The 9,582-nt window shown below is 42.0% G+C and overlaps 1 pseudogene; it reads left to right on the top strand.

Annotated features, from left to right (window-relative positions):
* Positions 1-465: 465 nt before the first annotated feature.
* LOC130505502 (uncharacterized) lies at positions 466-5,074 on the top strand (annotated as a pseudogene).
* Positions 5,075-9,582: the final 4,508 nt, after the last annotated feature.

Here is a 9,582-nt window from a genome sequence, read left to right as displayed (position 1 = left end):
GTTCATAAGATCTAATATTTGTCGTTTCATATCATTGATCTCTTGTGTTCTTGTGTGTTGTTTCTTACTCGATCTCTTTGTTTTCATTATCAGGATTGATAGATATGTTGTCTCGCGTTTCATCATTGCTAGATCTAAGAGTTTCGATCAAGTTTTAAACAAAACCCTTCGCATTCTTGTCAATCACGTTACGGTTTCGTTTGATCTAAAAGTTTCTAGTGCTTGTTTGCTTCGATTTGTTATTGCTATCATAGATCCTTGTCTATTGAATCTGGAATCATCATCTGTTGAATCTGATTTGTTTTGTTTCAATCTTAAAAGTGTTTGAATTCGAATCGTTGCGTATTGATCAAGTATCTCTTTTTGCCGCTTTGTTTAAATCCTTTTGTTTCCTCATTTAAAAATTTTGTGTTTTGACTCCTTTGAACTACTTACTTGTTCAAGTCTTTTGTGAATCAGGAAGCAATGGGATCCGAGGATGATGAGGCAACTCTTATGAGAAGAAATAAACTATTGCAAGAAGCAATCACCAAAGATATCCTCGCAGCCATGGAGAAGTTGTTGGAGGATAAACTCGATCAAAGGCTATCTGATAGACAAGACCAGAATGCTGAGCAGAGGCGTGAGCCAAGGAGTAATAGGCGTGGTCAGCGTGAGCATGCTGGATCAGAAGAGACTGATAACGTCTACGAGAGAAGCAGACATAGCTCCGGATCAAGACATAGCAGTAGAAGGTCTAGATATGATCATGACGGCCGTAGACACCGACGCAATGAGCTAGCTGGACTTAAGCTTAAGATCCCTCCGTTCCATGGCAAAGCTGATCCTGATGCATACCTTGAGTGGGAAAAGAAGATAGAGCTTGTCTTCAATTGTCATCATTACTCAGAGATTAAAAAGGTTCAAGTTGCTGCTACTGAGTTCAATGACTACGCATTAAGTTGGTGGGATCAGTTAGTTACAAACAAGAGGCGCAATGGGGAGTTTCCTATTGAGACATGGGAAGAGATGAAGTCCTTGATGCGCAGGAGGTTTGTCCCAAGCCATTATCACCGCGATCTTCATCAAAAACTGAGGCTCCTCACACAAGGATCAAGGTCTGTAGAGGAATACTTTCAAGAGATGGAGTTGCTTATGTTAAGAGCTAAGGTATCTGAAGATAGTGAAGCTACCATGGCACGGTTTCTTGGTGGGCTCAACCGTGAGATACAAGACAGAGTAGAGATGCAGCACTACTTGGAGATAGAGGAGATGTTGCACAAAGCTATCTTGGTGGAGCAACAAGTTAAGAGAAGAAGTCATGTGCGTAGCAGTTATGGGTCTAACCGGTACCAAACCTCCAAGGAAGATAAACCGAGCAACCAGAAGGAGAGTAAGCCACAGCCTAAGGAAGATCATAAGCCTAGTAGCATCTACAGCAAGGATAAAGGTAAAGCAGAGGCTACCAGCTCGCGTGCAAGAGATTTGAAGTGCTTTAAGTGTCAAGGGCGTGGGCACTATGCTAATAAGTGTACCAACAAGAGAGTTATGGTTCTCTTGGAGAATGGCGAGTATGAATCTGAAGATGAAAGACCAGAGACTGAGCAAGAATTTTCAGAGGCAGAGTATGAAGAGAAACCAGTTCACGGTAGGCTTCTGGTTGCAAGAAGAACACTCAGCCTACAAAGCAAGACCGAGGAGCAAGAACAGAGGGAAAACTTGTTCTACACACGCTGTATGGTGCAAGGAAAGGTCTGTAGTCTGATCATTGATGGTGGAAGCTGTGTCAATGTTGCTAGTGAGACAATGGTAAAGAAGCTTGGTCTACAAACTCATAAACATCCTAAGCCTTACCGACTGCAATGGCTTAATGAAGAAGGCGAGATGAGGGTATCTACTCAGGTTTCTGTACCTTTATCCATTGGGAGATATGAAGATGACATCCTCTGTGACGTGATACCCATGGAAGCCAGTCACATATTGCTTGGAAGGCCTTGGCAGTTTGATAGACGTGTCACTCATGATGGCTTCACCAACAAACATTCTTTTGAGTTCAACGGCAAGAAAACTACCCTGGTGCCTCTCACTCCTAAAGAAGTTCATGAAGATCAACTACAACTACAGAAAAAGAAAGAGATTGACCTCAAGCCTGATAAACCACAACGTAACTTCTATGCCAAAACTGGTGACATCAAAAGATCTCTCTACTCTAATCAATCAGTTCTTTTATTTGTTTTAAAAGAATCTCTTGTTAGTCTAACTGATTGCACACCGGTGTATCCGAGTGAGATGTCAGCTCTTTTACAGGATTATCAAGATGTATTTCCAGAAGATAGTCCCACTGGTTTACCACCTATACGAGGATTGAGCATCAGATAGACTTTGTACCAGGTTCTACTCTTCCCAATAGACCAGCCTACAGAACTAACCCGGTTGAAACCAAGGAGCTACAAAGGCAAGTTGAGGAACTGATGGAGAAAGGCCACATCCGTGAGAGCATGAGTCCTTGTGCTGTTCCAGTGCTCCTGGTGCCTAAGAAAGATGGAAGCTGGCGCATGTGTGTTGATTGTAGAGCAATCAACAATATAACAGTGAAGTATCGCCACCCTATTCCTAGATTAGATGATATGCTTGATGAATTGCATGGTTCTAGCATCTTTTCTAAGATAGATCTTAAGAGTGGATATCATCAAATTAGGATGAAAGAGGGAAATGAATGGAAAACTGCTTTTAAAACTAAGCATGGGTTGTATGAGTGGTTAGTTATGCCCTTTGGATTAACCAATGCTCCTAGTACCTTTATGAGATTGATGAACCATGTCCTTAGACCTTTTATAGGTTTGTTTGTGGTAGTATACTTTGATGATATCCTAGTTTACTCTAAGAGCCTAGAAGAGCATATAGATCATATTAGGTCTGTTCTTGATGTTTTGAGGAAAGAAAAGCTATTTGCTAATCTTAAGAAGTGCACTTTCTGTACGGATAACTTGGTCTTCCTAGGCTTTGTTGTGAGTGCAGATGGAGTGAAGGTGGACCAGGAGAAAGTGAGAGCGATTCGAGAATGGCCAATCCCTAAGTCCATAAGTGAAGTGAGGAGTTTTCATGGGCTTGCTGGCTTCTACAGGCGGTTTGTTAAGGACTTTAGTACTATAGCAGCTCCCCTGACTGAGGTGATAAAGAAAGAAATCGGATTCAAGTGGGGAGAAGCACAAGAAACTGCCTTCCAATGCCTTAAAGAGAAGCTTACTAATGCCCCTCTTCTTATACTTCCTGATTTCAATAAAACATTTGAAATTGAATGTGATGCCTCAGGAATTGGTATTGGCGCTGTGCTTATGCAGGAAAAGAAACCAATAGCATACTTTAGTGAGAAGCTTGGAGGAGCCACCCTCAACTATGCAACTTATGATAAAGAACTCTATGCTTTGGTGAGGGCTTTGCAGACTTGGCAACATTACTTATGGCCCAAAGAGTTTGTTATCCACACGGATCACGAGTCTCTCAAGTATCTTAAGGGGCAGAACAAGCTCAGTAAGAGGCATGCTAGGTGGGTCGAGTTCATAGAAACCTTTCCCTATGTGATCAAGTACAAACAAGGTAAAGAAAACATAGTGGCTGATGCATTATCTCGAAGGTATGTTCTCTTTAACACTCTTGATGTTAAACTATTGGGTTTTGAGCAGATTAAAGGTATGTATGAAACTGATCCTGATTTTAAAGAAGCTTATAACTCTTGTGAAAAATTTGCTGCTGGTCATTACTTTAGGCACAATGGATTTCTTTTCTATGATAATAAACTGTGTGTGCCTAATTGTTCTTTGAGAGATTTGTTTGTTAGGGAAGCTCATGGAGGCAGTCTCATGGGTCACTTTGGTATTGCAAAGACTCTTAAAACTTTGCAGGATCATTTCTTTTGGCCTCGGATGAAAAGAGATGTGGAGAAACTTTGTGAGAGATGTGCAACTTGTAAGCAAGCTAAGTCTAAGGTCCAGTCTCACGGTTTGTACACTCCTCTACCTATCCCTTGCCATCCTTGGAATGACATATCGATGGACTTTGTTGTTGGATTGCCTAGAACTAGGACTGGAAAGGATTCCATCTTTGTTGTGGTTGACAGGTTCTCAAAAATGGCACATTTCATAGCATGCCATAAGACTGATGATGCATTGCATGTTGCTAACCTGTTCTTTAAAGAGATTGTGCGCATTCATGGCATGCCTAGGACTATAGTTTCTGATAGAGATACTAAGTTTCTTAGTTATTTTTGGAAGACTCTTTGGTCTAAGTTAGGCACTAAGCCCTTGTTCTCCACTACATGTCATCCACAAACTGATGGGCAAACTGAGGTAGTTAATAGAACTCTTGGAACTCTCTTGCGTGCATTCATTAAAAAGAATCTGAAATCTTGGGAGGATTATCTACCACATTGTGAATTTGCATATAACCATGCTGTGCATTCTGCTTCTAAGTTTTCACCTTTTGAAATTGTTTATGGGTTCAATCCCACCTCTCCTTTGGATTTAATACCTTTGCCTGAGTGTGAAAGGGTCAGTATGGATGGCAAAAAGAAGGCCGAGATGGTGAAACAACTCCATGAGCAGGCTAGGCTCAACATCGAAGAGAAAACTAAGCAGTATGCCAAACACGCCAACAAGGGAAAGAGTGAGAAGGTTTTTAAAGAGGGTGATCAAGTTTGGGTGCATCTAAGAAAAGAAAGACTTCCTAAGGAGAGGAAATCCAAGCTTATGTCGAGAGTTGATGGACCCTTCTGAGATCATAAAGAAGATCAGCAACAATGCCTACAAAATAGATCTCCAAGGTAAGTATGATGTGAGTAATAGCTTTAATGTTACTGACTTGATTCCTTTTATTGCAGATGAACCTGATTTGAGGTCAAATCCTTTTCAAGAGGGAGGGGATGATGTGATCATGGACAAGATTGCTGATGAAGTTAAAGATGGAGAACCTAGAGATGATCCAGCTGAAGAAGATGATGTCCTAACCATTCCTAGAGGTCCCATGACTCGATCTAGAACCAAGCAACTTGAAGAAGCTATTATGGGACTAATTAGGAAGTCTTGGAAGCAAGAAGAAAGTCTTGGAGGAAGCTTGATACTTCAAGACACTCTCATCACCATTCAAGCCATCTTACCATCAAGCTGAGTATCATCTAGGCTAGCAAGCAATGTGTGCTCTTTTCCTATCATTGTTTTTGTCCCACTGGGTTTTGCAATGATAGGTTTTTAACGAGGCCATTGTCTTGCTATCTCATCACCTAGTTGATACTCTCGGACCAACCACATGAAGAGACCTTATGTTATGTTTTATTTTCCTAAACTATTTCTGTCTTTTATTTCGAAACTCTATTTATGTTGTGTCTTTAATTCTACATTGACTAAAGGAGCGTGTTCCTTTTAGTTTGAGTTGATTGGAGCCTGTTCCAAGTCTCTCACTATATATATGTGTGTGCCGCAACCCTAGTAATCTATCAAGTCTTCTTTTTTTAATCAAAACCTTTGTGTTTTCTTCTCCCTTTGCTTTTGCGAGTTAAGAGAGTGTCTGGTGTGTAGTATCCAGTCTGTTGGTGTGTAATATCCAACACCCAAGGGCTTTAGAAAGGTGTGTCATATCCGATCTAAGCCTAGGAGTATCAAGGAGCCTTTCCGCAGCCTCTTGTGTCACCATTCGATCCACAACCTTGATAAACTTGAGTCTCTGATTCGTTTATGCAAGGATCTATCCCATACAATCCAGAGAAGAGTCCTAGGATCTCATTAAGCCTGCTACTGGAAATGTCTGAAGCTAATGGTGATAAGGTGAAGATAGAAGGGATAGGGAACCTTAGGTTGTTTGATAGGGAATCAACTGCCTTATATATGCCTAAGTTTTACATCTAACCTGTTATCTGTGAGGAGAGCTACAGTTGATCTGAGTTGTCAGGTTGTCTTCAGACCAGAAGAGGTTGAGTTTCAAGATTTAAAGACAGGGCAGGTTATTGGAAGAAGTCACAGCCATCAGGAGCTGTATCATCTCCAAAAGACACAACTAGCTGAATCTCCTCATGTTGCTTGGTCAGTACATCTGCTGGGGTTGAGAGCACTATAATGGCATGCTAGGTTGGGACATCCGCACACTAGAGCACTCAATCTGATGCTTCCTGGAGTGGTGTTTAAAAAATGATGAGTGTGAAGCATGCATCTTGGGGAAGCATTGCAAGACAGTATTCCCAAGGTCCAACACGATTTATGAGAAGTGTTTTGACCTGGTTCACTCTGATGTGTGGACTGCACCTTGTATGTCCAGAGAGAATCACAAGTACTTTGTTACCTTCATTGATGAGAAGTCCAAGTACACTTGGGTCACACTGATCCAGTCTAAGGACAGAGTCTTGGAAGCTTTCAAGAATTATCATTCTCATGTCACCACCACTTCAGTGCTAAGGTGAAGATTCTCAGGTCAGATAATGGTGGAGAGTACACAAGTTGGAGCTTTCAAGCAATTTTTATCTCAACAAGGGATTATTCATCAGACCAGTTGTCCTTATACTCCTCAGCAAAATGGAGTTGCTGAAAGGAAGAACAGGCATCTTATGGAGGTGGCTAGATCAATGATGTTCCACATGAGTGTTCCAAAGAGGTTCTGGAGTGATGCTGTGGTTTCTGCTTGTCATCTGATCAACAGGACCCCAACTAGAGTTCTCAATGACATATCTCCTTATGAAGTTCTCAACAAGAGCAAGCCATCTCTGGATCACATGCGGGTGTTTTGGATGTATCTGTTTTGTATTGGTACCAGGAGGGCAGAGGAACAAGCTTGATGCAAGAAGCACAAAGGCAGTGTTCATTGGGTATTCTCCCCACCAGAAAGGCTACAAGTGTTATGTACCAGAGACCAGGAGGGTCTTAATCTCACGAGATGTCAAGTTCATGGAGTCTAGGAGTTACTATGATGGGAAGAATTGGGAAGATTTGGAGAATCTATCCCAACCCACTTCAGATAGAGCTGATAGCCTCAGAAGAGTAATGGAGAGTCTTGGCATCAGTGTACCTATTAAGAGGATACCTGAAGTGCAAGAGACAGTTCCAGTGCAACCAGGAGTAGTAAGTGATAATGGGGACACAGAAATCACTCACCTTGATCCTGAGGGGGACAATCAAGCCAAACAACATCAAAGAGATGTTTCAGCAAGTCATGATCAAGCTGAGCATCATGCGCAAGAGGAGCAAGATCACAGTACTCAAGAGGAGACAGTGGTGAGCTCAAGCCAGCAGAATAGTGGTCAGTGATACCTGAAGAAGGCACAACCCAACCAGAGCTAAGAAGAAGCTCTAGGATCAAACAACCAGCATCAAACTGGAAGAACAACCGGGTCTGCTTCAACTCTCAAGCTGTAGCACATCCTATAACAAGCAGTGGTGCTCTCTAGCTCAATATCCTCAAGAACATGTGGTGTTTATTGGGGAGTTGGATCAAGAGTACATCCCAAGGTCCTATGAAGAAGCTATGGAACTTGCTGAATGGAGAGAATCAGTGGGCAGTGAGACTAGTGCCATGATCATCAATGATACATGGTATGAAGCAGAGCTACCCAAGGGCCAGAGGGCAGTAACAAGCAGATGGATCTTTACAATCAAATACAATGCTGATGGTACAATAGAGAGGCGCGTAAGATGAATATTTTAGAGATTAGAAAGAGTTTTAAAGAGATGAGAGAGTTTGTGAATCAAAGAGATCTAAGAGATTAAGAATGAAGAAACCAGAAATACTATTTGGGAGGCACATTTCTCATTAGTCTCAAAGATGTGATTACAAGAGTAAATAGAGAGAGAGTTGCGCAGCTAGGGTTGTAAAAGCACTATGCACGCATGTGAAACAAAAGGGAAATGAATGGCTGAGGTTAACCACATGTGCTGGTCAAAAGGAGGAGTGTGTCTTGACTTGCCAGCCTGGTCTGGTTGCTGTAGCAATAGATAAGGTTTCTTATCCTCTTCAACGGTCACCTACAGTGTCCATTTCAACCATTCCGCGCCTCCTCTCTTCCCTCTTCCTTGCTTCATACATTCCCACTTCCTTGCTTCACAAGTAACTCTCACACACTTGCATAGTAACTTCTGGATAGTAAATAGTAAATGTGAAGAGTGTATTTCACTATTTACTATTACAATCCAACTTCCTCAACCTCTTCTTTTACTCTTGTGATCTCACCCTTAGCTTCTCCTCAATATTATCACCTCATTTTAACACTCCCCTCAAGCTTAACCATGTGAAACAAGTTAAGATTGGAAGGACCATGAGATCTCCCTCGTTAAACCTCATTAAAGAAAACCCATTGGGACAAAACCTTAATGAGGAAAGAGTAGAGATCACATGATCAGGAGAGTGTAATAACTAGTGCTTAGGCGAAAGATCAATGAGCCCCAATCTGATATGAATGGACTCCATTGTCTTTTGCCTTGCTGCCTTTGTAAACACATCAGCCAACTGATCCTCACTCCTAGTGTAACACGGCAGAATCACCCCAAGTATCATCATCTGTCTCACCTTGTGACAATGCCACCTCAATGTGCTTGGTTCTTTCATGGAACACTGAGTTAGAGGCTATATGGATGGCTGCTTGATTATCGCAGTGCATCACCATTGGAGTTGCTTGCTCAATCTCCAAATGCTTCAGGATCCCCTTGATCCATACTAGCCTCGTTAGTGAGCTTAAGCATAGCTCTATACTCAGCCTCAGCACTAGAGCAAGAAACTACCTTCTGCTTCTTGCTCTTCCATGTGACAAGGTTACCTCCAATGAATGTACAATAACCAGTTGTTGATCTTCTGTCTGCTCGGTCTCCAGCCCCATCCGCATCACAATAGCCTACAACCTCAGTACTCTTGTTACATCCCATCCAAACTCCAAGACCAGTTGTTCCATTCAGATACATCAAGATCCTTTCCACCATTCTCCAGTGATGCTCCTTAGGAACTTGCATGTGCTGACTCACTTGATTCACCGCAAAGCACACATCAGGTCTTGTGATGGTAAGGTAGATCAGTTTCCCCACCATCTTCCTGTATAGCTTAGGATCATGAAATGGCTTGCTATCTTCAATCTCCCCCTCACGTGGAACCTTATAACCATCCCCATTGGCATCTTTGCTGTCTTCCACCATATGCATCAGCTTCTTTCAAGAGATCAATCACATACTTCCTTTGAGACAGAAACAACCCTTCCTTTGATCTGCATATCTCAATCCCAAGGAAGTATTTCATTTTTTCCCAAGTCTTTGATCTCAAAGCTTGCTTTAAGGTACTCCTTTGTAGCCTTGATACCTTCCTTATCACTTCCTGTGATGATGATATCATCAACATAGACCAGCAACACAATAATCCCGGATGGAGTGTTAAGGTAAAGAGAGTGTGATCCAACTCTGACTTCCTGAATCCTCTCCCATTCAGTGTAGTGCTCAGCTTATTGTACCACGCCCTTGGAGATTGCTTAAGACCATAGATGGCTTTCTTTAACCTCAGCACATTGCCATTCTTGACTTCTTGACTAGATGTTCAAGACCTGGTGGTGGATGCATATACACTTCATCTTCCAATTCTCCTTGAAGA

The sequence above is a fragment of the Raphanus sativus genome, unplaced genomic scaffold (assembly GCF_000801105.2).
Source record: "Raphanus sativus cultivar WK10039 unplaced genomic scaffold, ASM80110v3 Scaffold2325, whole genome shotgun sequence".
NCBI lineage: Eukaryota > Viridiplantae > Streptophyta > Magnoliopsida > Brassicales > Brassicaceae > Raphanus > Raphanus sativus.
Note: the sequence above shows the minus strand (reverse complement) of the source record. Positions and strands in the feature narration are given on the sequence as shown.